General features: G+C 39.4%; 1 protein-coding gene across 1 annotated transcript in view; it reads left to right on the plus strand.

Moving 5' to 3' along the window:
* Positions 1–14,024, plus strand: part of LOC128832717 (cytochrome c oxidase assembly factor 1 homolog) — a 66,152-nt gene that overhangs the window by 17,920 nt on the left and 34,208 nt on the right. The window contains exon 2 of the mRNA XM_054020298.1: positions 8,798–8,905. The gene's annotated coding sequence lies outside the window, so the exon portion shown is untranslated. The remainder of the gene's footprint in view (positions 1–8,797; positions 8,906–14,024) is intronic.

Below are 14,024 nucleotides of genomic sequence, written 5' to 3' on the forward strand. Positions count from 1 at the left end.
ACATTTTATACATTCTAAAACAGGGGTCGGCAATCTTTCAGAAGTGGTGTGCCAAGTCTTCATTTATTCACTCTAATTTAAGGTTGTGTGTGCCAATAATACATTTTAACCTTTTTAGAAGGTCTCTTTCTATAAGTCTATAATATATAACTAAACTATGGGTGTTTGTAAAGTAAATAAGGTTTCAAAATGTTTAAGAAGCTTCGTTTAAAATTAAATTAAAATGCAGAGCCCCCTGGACTGGTGGCCAGGACCCAGGCAGTGTGAGTGCCACTGAAAATCCGCTCGCCTGCCACCTTTGGCACCCGTGCCATAGGTTGTTTACCCCTGTTCTAAAACGAAGTGGTGCCATGTGAACACTTTACCATAGATATGCAGTGAGTGAAGAAAGTCTGGCTCTGGAATGCCCAATGTCTGGTTCGCTTATAAAGTCAGCTATAAATCCAACAGAGTGGGAAGAATTAAAACTACTATACCACATTTTTTGTTTTGAATTGCATTGTTTAAATTAGCACAACCCTTAAAGTAATCCTAGATCAGATGCTGTACAGCTTTCCACAGTCTTAAAACAAAACTAGAATTACTCTGAGTATATGATGCTGTAGCATTGTGTCAGCATTTCAGTAACACTCAGCTTTATTGTATATTTTATAACTTGGCCTTAAACGTTTGTTCTGGATTACAATTTACTGTACAAAATTTTTGCCCAGTTTTGCAAGAGTTGTAATAATAAAACTATGACTTTGAAGTTGTCTTCGTAAGTCCCGTTTTCAAACGTGTCCAGATTTGAAAACTGTGCTTCCCACCTGCTCCAGTCATAGAAGGTTGAGGTTTAAATGTATGTTTTTACTTAATACCACCCCTTTTGTTTTCTGTAAGTGGAAAAAATAGACATACAATATCCCAGGAAAGTGAATACACACAAAATGCACTATGGAAAAACCTGTAAATCTCAACTCAATCCACGTGGATCTCTCTTTAGGGCTAAATTGCAGCTAAAAAGAAAGGGTTTTATTTTCTATAAATACAGAAAAAATATATAAATATCTTCCTCCACCGCTGATTAATTCACCCTCCACCCTATTGAGTGAGCCTTTAACATAATGCAGATTCCAGACCAAATTAATTCCTGGTGTAATATTGAATTCAGTGGCATTGCTCCAGGAATTAATCTGACCCTTCATCTCTGTACAAGTGAAAGGCTGGTAGCCAATTGTTTCAGAGGTATGTGGTATAATATGCTTTTGGATTGTAGACAGCTAATCCTCTTTATGCTTTGCTGACTGAAGCCTGTTTAGGTCTTATATGAAGTGTCTTCACTTTCTATATTTTGTTATGAGCCCACTTCAATGCCCAGTAAAATCAATGCAAAGGCTCCCAAATTCTCCAACAGGCTTGGATCAGAGCCTATATGACTACAGTCACTGCTCCAGTTCTACTGGGTCTTTTAGTTGAAACCAGGAAAATAAACAGTTTAACTTACAGTTCCTTATGCATAATAGCATCCAAGACCATTGGCTTGAGCAGTATATTAAAGATATAAATGAAATGAATGTAAACTTCCATAACTAGGCTGGACGAAACACCTGAAAACACGAGGTAGGGAATAATCCTGCATTGGCAGGAAGGTAGATATGGAAAAGAATTATTAAATAGCTAGTCTAATTCTTTTCCACTATATTTTTTTAATCTTAGTATTGATTTTTGGACTATAGCTGCCAAGCAGTGGTATTGAAATGAGAAAGTATATCAGTGTAAACGGCACCGAGCCGTTTACGCTGTTGCTTTTAGTTTTCATAACTTTGTTGATTCCAGTTATGAAATCACAGGTGTCGAACCATTTGGTGCCAGGCCAGAAAAGTAAATCACATAGAAATAGCTATAGCCTGTCAAAAATCCACTTTTTATTTATTCTGTTAGGTTACTATATTATTAGGGTATGATTCAAAAGGTGTATGGAGGCATACCACCTGCCCTGGAGAACTTAAAGTGTAGAAATGCAGATGCAGGCGGTAAGATGGATGGGAAGCAATCCAAGTAGTGTGGCTGAATGGATGAACTTTAGTGTGTAGCTTGGTGGTTCTATAATTTGTGGGTAATTGTTTTTAAATAGTTTAAAAATATTGTCTAGTTAACATTTCAAGGGAGTGTTATTTATTTTTTCTTATTATAGAACCTAGAGACCCCAACCAAAATGGAGGGGCCATTGTGCTATGTGCTATCGCAACACGTGGTGAGAGAGAGTCCCTGCCCTAATGAGCTTACAAAAGATGGGAGAAGAGTAGTGTAGTTATTTCCATTTTACAGATTGTTTAAGTGGTTTGCCCAAGTCACATGGGAAGCCTCTGGCAGAGCTAGGAATTGAACCCAAGTTGACTGAGTTCCACACAGCTTTTAGCGACATGGCCGTGTCACTAAAAGTTGGGCAGTGTAAACTTTTGCCGACAAACTACTTCCACCCCCTACGAGCGGGGTTCGCATTGTCAACAGGAGAGCACTCCTGCCGGCACCGAGCCGTTTACACTGTCACTTGCCACGGCAAAACTTCTGTCTTCCGGGGGGGGGGGAGGGGGCAGGAAGGCTTTTTTAAGCACCTATGAACGACAAAGGTTTTGTCGTTCAATTGGCAGTGTAGACAAAGCCCTAGTAGTGTTTAAAGAGCTAATCGTTCTGCTGCCCATGCCCACGGAAAATCTATTTATAGAATATTTCCCTAAAGGGGGCAGCAAACATTGCATTCACTCCTTTTTCTGTGACATTGTAACAGTACAATGGAACAGACAGAGGCAGTCTCCTTTGCAAAACTGGGGCATGCATTTCTGTCAGTGTAGATGTTAAGAGGCTTATTAAAAGGGCACAGCAGCTGACAAGTGAATCTTTAATCCCTTGAAAATCCCTTTATATTTATGATCAGTGTAAAGCCGTAAATGTAAAAAAAAAAACCAACCCAATCTTTTACTCATTACTTTGATGTATGTTTCAAGACCAGGCATTGTACTTTTTGGGTAATGATGATCACAAAGCTTTTTCTTGAGACTTTCAATATAAATTTTAAAAAAGCCCTCCAAATTTGAGAATCAAATGCTGTGTATTGTTTATCACGTACATTGGTGTCATTGTTAGTAAGTGGCCTGTAGCTCTAGGGACCTGTGTGTTTTATAACTGCATACTGGGCCAAAATCTGCTCTTAACTTCTTCCAACTCCATTAAAACGGCAGGAGGGAGAGGGAAGAGGAGGGGTTACAGGCAGGTAACAATGTAAAACTTGTCCTAATCAGGAGATCAGTAAAGGGTTAATCTTTTCCATTAGTTCAGAGAGACTTACTATTTCTGTCTCTTTTTGCCAGAAAGCCAAAAGATCACACTGCAAGTGTGGTTTTTTGTCATGTTGAAATGACTAAACACAAGCTTAAATTCCCTTTTCCCATAATGTTAAAAAAACAAAAACAAACCCAAAACAAAATGAACCCCCCACCCTCCCTATATACAGAGCTATACTTCTCAACAACAAAGGTACAAGATTTATTTATTCCGTAAGCCAGTGGAAGCAACTCATCTGGAATTGCTGAAGAAACAGACCACTGTAATAAATTTGTTAGTTAGCAGCTTTAGGTGTGTGTCTACACTGCAGTTGGGAGCAGCTTCCCAGCTTGAGTAGACAAACACACACTGGCTCTGCTGGAGTTAGCACACTAAAAATGGCAGTGTTGCTGGGAGCAGCATGGGCGGTGGCTCAGGTTTGTGTCTACTCAGGGTAGGAAGCCTGCTCCCAGCTGCAGTGAAGACTGTACTCACTATGTGTGTGTTTTTTATTTAGCCAGATGTTATAACTAAATTTAATTGCCAATCAACTAGCTCAAGCTAACTAACATGTCTATAAATTCTAGTGTAGACACTCAATAAATCTTTGGTCTAGGAGACAAACGTGTCTTGGTTGTGATTTGTAAGCTCAGCCTCTGGTGAGCCATGACTATGAACAAACTGGTCTGAGTGCCTATACGGAAATTATAGATACCCAACCAAAAGCTCTAGTGTAGACAACAAGCTCTTAAGTGGAGTGGAAGGGAAGGAACATGCACAGGTGGGACAGTACAGAAGAACACCTTAATATGTAGTATACTATCAGGAGAATAAGCTGGTACTGATGACATGAAGTATATAATCAGGGGGATCAGCTGGTATTGTTGTTTTTTGCCACCTCTAACTTCTGTGATTTTTTGTTTTGTTTTGTGAATTACAAGGTGGCTTTACATTAAGAAACCTTTGGCAGACAGCATTTTACTATGCACTAAAAGAGTTTTAAAACTGCTCTGCAATACAGTCTCATTTACAGAGGTGACTTTACTTGAGGCAGCAAGCAATGAGTGTATTAGAAGAGAAAGCTCCTATGTCTCATTTAGTTACAGATGTAAACCCAACTTTCTTAGTAGCCTGTTTATGGTACTTATTAGAGAAAGCACAAGAGGAGAAAAGAACTGAAAGATTCATTATAACATAAAGAAAGTGTCAAATAAAAACTAGCATTTCAGAGGATGAAATAACCTTTTGTCTTCTTCATATGATGAAAATCCCTTTACAGAATAACTGACAGTATTTTATTCATTTTTGTGTTTCACACATTTCCTGCTTAATAAATGTAGAGTGAGGCCTTGTAGTGGGCTGGAGGCTAACTGTAATGTTGGAACATTGAAACTGAATGACTTGTTTGTTTTTCTGCTTTGAGAATTAGGGAGATCTGGGAAAACACCATAAAGAAACCACATGGCTAGCTGCCATGATATCTGCTGTACTCAGCTGCCCAATTTTGCAGAGTAGCCAGACATTGAGTGGGCCAGGTTCCCTAATTAAGAAGATGGTAGATTTGGACATAGGTCTTGATGCTTTTATTCAACATTTGACAGATACAGTTTAAGAGAAATACACGCATCATTCTATAGCTATTTCATCTTGATTTCTGATTAGCAGTGGAGGTGGATGGGGGGAAGTTTTGTAGTTGAACAAACAATTTTATTACTGAAGCAGAGTCTCACATCAGTACACTGCAGAATTTATGGTTTGTAAAGTGGGTCTAGCACTGAAAAGACCTATGTCTTGATTCGAAGCTTTTAAAAACAAGAGTTTGCTAATAAATACATTCTTCTGAGTTACAGCTCAGGGGATTCTTGAAGTGTTCGTATATGGTTGTGTTTTGAACAATAGCCACCTATAATTACTGCATACTGTACTTTTATCATAAACACGAGGCAACTTCCTAATAGCCCTTAATGATGACACCATTAAAAAGGAGAAACAAACCTAGAATGAAATCTAAAAAGATAAAAAGCTCTGTCCATGATCAAGCAAACTTTACTGAAGTACAGTTTCCGGTTATTCTTGATGGTACTTTAAGCCAGTCCTGGGAAAACCACTAGGACACATTCTCTCTTTGTAGTGTACTTGGTAATAAGGTTCTGAAATGGTAGGAGTTTTAAAACATTTTAAAGCTGTTGCAGAACGTCATCTTCTGAAAGACGTTCAACCCTCCCTAAATGTCATGCAAGGAAAGAGCTAGTTCCATCATTAGTAATACTTTGCACTTCTAGTGCACTTTCCAGCTGGGCGCTTCAAACCACTTTAAAGATGTAAACTAAGTCTCAAAGCCCCTTTGTGAAATTCTAGTATTCCTATTTATAGACTGGGAAAACAAGTGACTAAACTTCAGATCTCCCGACTCCCAGGCTTAAACTCTCAGGGTGGCTGGGGATTTGTTAAAGTTTGTTATGCGCTTAGTTTTGTATGGACTTGAATATGTTGGGTGAAATCCTGACCCTATTCATATCAATGGAAGTTTTGCCATTGACAGCTGTGGGGCCAGGATTTCATCTGTTGTTGTTAAGCCAGCAGTGGCTCCACAGCAGATATAGAAGTAAGTGCAAAGATTCTGAATTGAAGGAACTGGTAATCTGGTTTATGCACTTGTCACATAAGCCTTAGATAGCATCACTAGGCTCTTTAGCCGATCTCCATCAAACCCACATCAGAAAGTCAGAGCATTTTTTATTCTATTGTGGATAGATTCCAGCAATGATAGACCTGAATGAATGCATCTGGACCCCGGATTCAAGGTGCTTTTACTGGACCTAATTATAAGTCAGTTGTCTGGAGAAACTGCTTGCTGTGGAAATGCCATGCCTTGTAGTTTAGACACTTGTGCATGTTTATGTGAGACGGCTGTGTTGAACTTATGCATAACACTTCTCTCTGTCTCTTCTCCCTCCCCCTCTTTGTTATAGGCTTGAGTGTAGCTTTGAATATCCAGAAAAAGCTCTCCAGGCAGATTAGGGGCATAGACAGATTTTAAACAGAGCCTTAATTCATGGACACAAAAAGACAAATATACCAGTGGGAATACTAATGCAAATACTCTGCCTTTGGATCAAAATATATTAAACATTTGCTTAGGAACAAAGGGTTCTTTTTAAGTAACTATATTAACATTGAAGGCTTTTAAATTCATTTTTGTAGGAGAAGAAACACTTTTTAAAGTGATGTTGTAGCCAAAAAAGGGATACCTACATTACTAACCCTATTTTTATTATTCATACAATGGTATCAGGTAGCAGATCTGCAAAGGAGAATCTGTATTAATTGCTCTTTTCAGGACTCAGAGAATTGGACAATTGCAATTTACTTCAGATACATTTTTAGCATCTTTCATGTACAGTTGTATGAATACTATTCTGAGAGCAGTAAGAATGGCTTTGATTTGAGTGAGCTGCTATTTTCATTTTAAATATACGTTTAGTTACACTATTTTAGTGAGTAGGATATTATGTTACTGATTTCAAGAAGACCATATAGTAAAAAAAAAATAAATCTAGTTTATTGCCTGGAAAAGCAATATTACATATATTGGGCTATATGTAAGTAGCTCATGTAAGTAGGTGGAGCTCCACTGGAGTGGAGTTGGCCAATTATGACTCATGTTTTGGACGGGTCACTGTTGCGTTGTATAATCAGAACACAGTAATATCACAGGCAAGACTATTTTAAACATTGATCAAGTTGCTACTTAACATTAGTGTGTGTACACTAAGGGTTGTTGCAGTTTAAAAAACAGTAAGCATTTAAAAGTATGAAAATGAGCAGATAATGGCAGTTAAATCCATATTCAAATTGCCTCACGTTTCATAGAGTTGCTGAAATAAATGTGCAAGTGTAAGTGATCATACTGCCCATTTACAAAACTTAAGTCTGACCTCATGTCCCTATCCTACCTCTGCCTATAAACTGGAAACACTGACTGCCATCTGCTCCACACCACACACATTTCTGTGTGGGCCATAAACTATCACCCACCCACCACATACGGCCCACAGACCATCAGGCCAGTGATTCTAGTGTCTTTCATTTTTATTAGTATTTTACATTTATGTGGCGGTAGCACCTAAAGGGCCCAATCCCATTGTATTCAGTGTTGTACAAACGCATAGGAAATGGCAGTCTCTACCTCAAAGAGGTTACAATCAAAGCAAGTCTGACCCTTCCCACCCCAACTTCCCACTCTAGTCAAGATGCCACAACGTACAACTGTGTAGTCTCTATGTACAGTCTCTATGAACAGTCCAGTAATGCTACCATTTCCCCTCCACAATTCCAGTGTGATGTAAAAAGGCCAGTATTACTTGGAGTAATCACTCAGCCCTACCTTCTCTGGTCTGTCAACCTCTTGCTTCTTCTTTTGTCCCTTCTTTGCCTCTGACTGTCAGTTTCTTTCATCAAGCCCTTCTCTGCAGTCTTCAACCAATCCATCCACTGCCTCATCCCCAGCCCCCCTTTCCTTCCAAGCATCTTAAGCAATGTCTAGACCTGGTGCCTTTACTTCTACTCCCTAAACACTTCCTTGGACCCCATGCAATTTGGCTTGCCCCCTCTCGGCCCTACTGAAACAGTTTTTAATAAGGTCAGTAATGTGCTCTTTCCGCTGGCTTGTTCAGTGCCATCTGCCATTGACCGGACAGTGAATCACTCCCACTGTGCATCTTTTACATTATATTAGCAAATCTCCTTACAGCTCGATATGTAAGTGTGATCTATAGGATAATATAATTATATAATACAGAAGGCTTTGGGATTCTTTCAGGATTAGATGTTTTATCTAACCTTACATTATTTTTCAGCAATGTCCATGGTAAAACCACACTCTGCAGTTTGTGGCTTGGATTTAAATTTTAAAGGGAACAAATCCCTCTGAAAATCCTACTGCTGTGTTAGGACATAAATGGCAAGCCTGCAAGCTGTGTGTATTAATATGTGGAGATTAAGTTTATCTGACAGCAAGACCAGTTGGACTCAGAACAAAATAGTGCTTATTTAAGTGCTTAATATGCTTTGGTCCCTGGAGAGATTTCCACTGGTTATAATGAAGCTTTCTCCTGCTCAAGAACCTGGTGAGCTTTTAAGATTTTTTGCCCCGTTTCTTTGGAGGTATTCTATGAAGGGGAAATGCCCAAGGACAAGCAGTTTTTTAAATATTGCATGTTTCTTTTAATAGAAGGAAAAATTAGTGTCTAGCTGTGCAGAATTTCAAAGTCTGTTTTACAGTTAAGAAAGTTATATTTTTTGCTGTCACTAACCTGGTGAGAGTACTATCCTATGACTACTTAATTTTTATTTGTGATATACTCATGGCTGTTTAAAAAGAGAGAGATGGTCATCTTCATTTGGATTTACACTGATTTGAAGCATTTAATTTTTTGCTTTCAAAAAAAGAGATAAATTGATGGACACGAATAATATTTTAAAATCTCTCCACTAGGTGGCACCAAAGTTCTGGTACTTGAAGAGTTCCTATTGCCACAGAAATCTGCGGATTCCTTTCTGTACTTGAACATCAACATTTCATCTTCAGAGACTGCTGTCTCAGGTAAATATTCACATTCCTAAAGACAGTTCTACACTTACATAGATCACTGTCGGTATTTCCCTTTTAATGCTCCTGAAAGCAGAATCTTTGTTTCCCTATTTGGGGTTATAATCCACCATTAGGTGTTGTGGTGATGGCTGTGATGCAGTGGACATGATTTAGGTTTCATGAAAGGAATAAGCCACTGGATCTGAATCCCTAAGCAACCAAGCTTCTGTTTTTTCTAATACAAGTTTCATTTAGTAATTTTAATTAAATGAGTCAGGGGAAGAACTCTGAGAGAACATAAGCAAAGTTTTCTAAATAGAATGTTTTCCCAAGAGGTGTTGGCGGCTTTTTAAAAGTGAGAAGTGATTAGAGAATGCTTCTTAGGTTTGTTTATTTTTTATTTGCTCCTGTCATGCACCCACTTGGAATTGATCCAATTTTCAGAAAAAAATATTATTAGATAACATTTGTATTTCAAGAACCGCACAAGACAAGAGAAGGGCGAAGCTTTGGTCCTTTACAAACAGCAGTGCTTTTGTATCACCCACTCTCATAGGGAGGCACACATGATTCTATTCTTAGCCCCACAGATAGACCACTGGACTGAATGGGGATGAATAAGGCCACCAGATATGGCTCATTGTGCACATACATTAGGTTAATACACAGGAGTCAGAATAAGTGCAGCTTAAAAGCATTGTTCAGTGCTAGAAAAAAAATCATTTTTACACACGCACATTCATGAGCCCCCAAACATGCAGAGTTAGATGAAGGATCCTTTAACAAAGTAGGATTTGAAAAGTCCAGTAATGTGTTGAATCCCTCCAATAACCAGAGTGAGAGAGGCATATAGTACGCTGCTAACTTACCCAGCCCTTGGCTTAGTCTTAACTTCAAGCTTCACCAGCTCCCACTCCATGTGAAGTCACCAGCATACAGTATGCTGGAACATCATATGCCCTGCTGAGTCAAGAGTCATAAGGCGGGGCGCATTTTGCACGCAACTAAGTTTAGTACTCATGAAAGATGATAGATCAACAGCTTTGGATGGGAGACTTCCATTTCACTGCAGAACTATTACAGGCTGGGCAGTGCCAATGCCTGCTATCCCACAGTGCCTGAGCAACATGCCTCCTACCTGGTCTGGGGACTATTTATAGCCATGAAAAGTATCTCTGTGTCTATCTGTTCAGTATTGGGCCTCTCAACTGAGATTCCAACAGTTATGGTGGCTCTTTGCAATGTGGATAGCACTCCACATGGATTAAGAGATCCACCAGCTGGGTGGGCATCACATGGGCAGCAAAGTAGTTGCTATGTTAAGGGACAGTGGTTAAATTTTTCCAAAGTGCCTTTGGCATTTAATAGCTAGCGGTCATTGAAAAATCAATGGGACTTACACATCTAAGCACCTATTGCACTTTTGAAAAATTTTACCCACTAATAACCAACAGTGTTAACTTGCTGTTAAAACTCATTCAGTAGCATAATATTGAAAACATGGAGAGCAAAACAGACTTCAGTAGTCTGGTTCCAGTGTGCAGTGAGGTTTCCTGGCGCATGTGATATCACCGGCATAGAGCGTGAAGTCGGGATCTAAGAAAAAGCTACTCCATATGTTTACAGAGAACTTTCCTAGGGTAGTATATGTGCCCTTGCTTTAATGATGTGCTGAACAGACCCTCTTACCCTTGTTCTTTGAGGCATCCAGCACATTACTGGAAAATAGCCAAATTTAAAGTATAGGCAATTGAAGGATAGGTCACATTTTTAACCTTTAAAAAAAAAAAAAAGTGTGGGTTGAAGACAACTAAAGGATTAGAGGAAAAATTCTTCAGAGCCACAAAATAGATCTCCAAAATTCTGCTTTCTTCACATGTGCTCTCATCTTCCACTGATGACAGTTGGAGTTTGACATATGTATGGAAAGCAGACTAGACAACTGGAGACAAACACTGCAGATTTAAGAAGAGAATTGTGCTTTTGGATTAGCTGCTTGCTCATATCTGCAAAGGGTCTATTTCACTCCCCTTCCCCCTCCCCCCCCCGGTTCTGGTTTGTTTCCTTTATTTATTTACAAGTAGCCTCTCTTGAGACAATTGCAGGTATTGAACTAGGCTGGCCTGCATTTTGCTCTTCCATTAGCTTGCACCTTTTGTAATAAATAATCTGTCTGCTCCCTGCAATGCAAACTGGAGGGATATTCCTCTTCTGAAGCAGCTGTACTGGAGAAACTGCTGATGAAGAACAAAATGGGAGCTACTGAGCAATCACTTGGAAACTGGCTATTAAAAAAAAAAAGCCAGCTAATTAAAGCTTTGCAGAAGAGACAGCACTTTGTGCAAAACAACAGAAGGTAATCTCTCCAAATCCCATACACTGCCTCTTAAAAAGCTATAATTAACCTTGTCGTATTCACTTTATGAATTAAAATTTAATTAAATATTTTCTGTCCTTAATGAACATATTTTTTCAGCCAGGAAAACCTACTGACAGCTGTATTTCCTAAGAGCAGCAACAACATGCAGGGGCCAGATAGACTAAATGAGGGCCCTCAGCCCTGCTCTAACACAATGGATGTAAAATTGGCTACCAAATAGATGATTTTTTTTTTTTAAGGTCATACCTGCCTCCAGGTGAGGTTGGAAAGTATTATCCCCATTTTACAGATTGGGGACCGGGGCATGAGCAGCTAAGTGACTTGCCCAAGGTCACACAGGAAGTCTGTTACAGGGCAGGAAATTGACCCTGGTCTCTTAAGTCTCAGGCCAGCGCCCCAGCCACTGCACCATTCCTACTGTTCATGAATTGTATGCTCCCTGAATTTGCCAACACACAAAGCAGTGCTGAGCAATTGCAGTGATGATGTGGGAACCCCCACAAACCAATTGCCCTTCCCACAAGGGGCAGAAAATGGTCTTTATGCCTCAGACCTTTCCAAACAGAGATACACAAACAAGGCTTTCCTCATAACTGTAAAGGGGGTAGGGTGGGAAGTGGGAAAGGGGAAGAGATGAGTGCAACATCCTGATCTTACATTTACAACATTTGCTTCATCATGATGGTGCAACCAAAATGGCAACGTTGAGTCACAGCTACACATAATCCTGTGTTGACACATCATGAAACAAATCTGATCTGTTAGAATACTGTACGTGTGTTACATAGATTTCAAAACCAATAAAGGTGATGGTACTAGAGTGCTGCAATTCTTTTGTAATGCAAGTAAACACTAGATGAAACTCAAAGGTTCATATAGTTCTAGACATGACAGATCCTTCAACTATTGCAGTGCTCCTGGGACTATCTCCATTTGTACCCATCACGCAGCATTATTTCCTTATTTTAAAAAAAAAAAAAGCTCAATGAAATTTTTTTCATGGGAATCAAGAAAAAAAAAATTCTTCCAGAATCCAGCAGCCCCTCTGATTTTTATAGAAAGAGAAAGTAGAAAGAACATGGCTAAGTTTTGAACTTTATCTCCAGAAATACAAATATCAGGTCTAAATAACGAAGCAATTATCTTACATAAGTGTTAGTCATTTGTACGAACCTGTGATTAAAACTTCACATGTCTCAGCAGTAGCTCTCATCTTTTTCTGAAATTACATTTTCCATTTCTGAGGCTTTGACCTCGGGCAATGGATTTTTGAAGCAATCATGTCTTGATAATTTACTAATGTTAAGTATAAACATTGCAACTTTAAGAGAGTGCTTTGTTTAATAAATACCCAGCAATCGAATGTAACAAAAGGAAATGCAAATAACTAGAAGTTGCAGTTTTCACAGGCACTGTACTCTGAGCTCTCAACTATAACAAGTTTTATTTTCCATTGCTGTGTGTGGGTGGACATAGGGTATTTTCTAACTTTTTGTTGTTGCAGTTACTACCACTGCTAAACTGTCAGTTGTCCATACCTTAGAAAGCTTGCAATGCCCTGGTGGGAAGCATCAATTCATCATAACTTGAAAGAGACTAGGTTTTGTCGAATTATGTGTAGTGATGGTAGCTGAAGAATTGCAAAGGCGTTTGGAAAAAAGGGAAAGATAACAGGAAGAGACGAAGAATAAAATCTTTCTTCTCCTTTCTGCCCCTTGACTTGTCTCCCCTCTGCATTTTCTTTCTAAAAGTGGCCCAACCGCCTCCTTTCTAGATTTTTGTCCAGTTAGTCTTATTTATGTTGTTTAAACCATTCTGGTTAGGGCATAAGTAATTGGTCCAAGGGAATGGAGGGGGAGGAGTTTGTTAATTCTTGTATCTAGGCTGCCTAGCTGTCATGGTGATAGGTATCACAAAAATTAGTGAAATTTAAATAAAAAAATAAAGGGCCAAATCATTCCCTCTTGCTTCAAAAACTTGTGGGAGGGGAAGAGCTAAGTGGAAAAACTCTACCGTTTTGTGGAGTTCCCCGCTGATTATCTCTTTGGGTGCAGATGGGGATTCCGGGGCACATGCGAATATACAAAGAGCCAGAGGATCCTCAGGACATCTGAGGAGGTCTAGGACACTTCAGTGATTTTTATGATACTGCCCCTCTCCCATCCCCTGTGGCAGCAAGTTCCCACTGTTTCACTGTCAGGGCCAAAAATCCTCTTTAGTGTAGGGGTGAGCTTTGAGAGTGCAGAATGGGAGTCCACGTAACAGTATCTGAATGTTCCTCTTCTGAGAAGTCCCACACATTTGGGGAAGCTCTGCCCCCAGAAACTGCAGAGACAGCCCTTCCCCACCTACACAGATCACAGGTAGGTGCTTCTCTAGCATGGCAGTAAAGAGAGTAGGCCACAATGCCACAGGTTCAACCCTCTTCTCCAAACCTAAGGGCCTGATCCTGCTTTGACTGAAGTCAATGGCAGAACTCTCAATGGAGGTCAGTTGGAGGAGGATCAGATGCAAACTTTGGATTCAGTTTTGCTGTTTTTTGAAGGGCAGAAAAACAAACAAACAGGAATTTGTTATTCAACCCAAAGCTGTCAGATCTGTAGGGCAAGTTCAGAAACAGACTCTTTTGGTGCAAATTTTTTTTTTCTTTGGATTATTCTTTTCTGCTCGGAATTAACTGGAAACCTCTGACCACCCTGAATAGATTCATATTTCAGATTCTTACAGTAAATGTGACAATGGAATCTCCCA

Source organism: Malaclemys terrapin, chromosome 2 (genome assembly GCF_027887155.1).
Source record: "Malaclemys terrapin pileata isolate rMalTer1 chromosome 2, rMalTer1.hap1, whole genome shotgun sequence".
NCBI classification, from domain to species: Eukaryota; Metazoa; Chordata; order Testudines; family Emydidae; genus Malaclemys; species Malaclemys terrapin.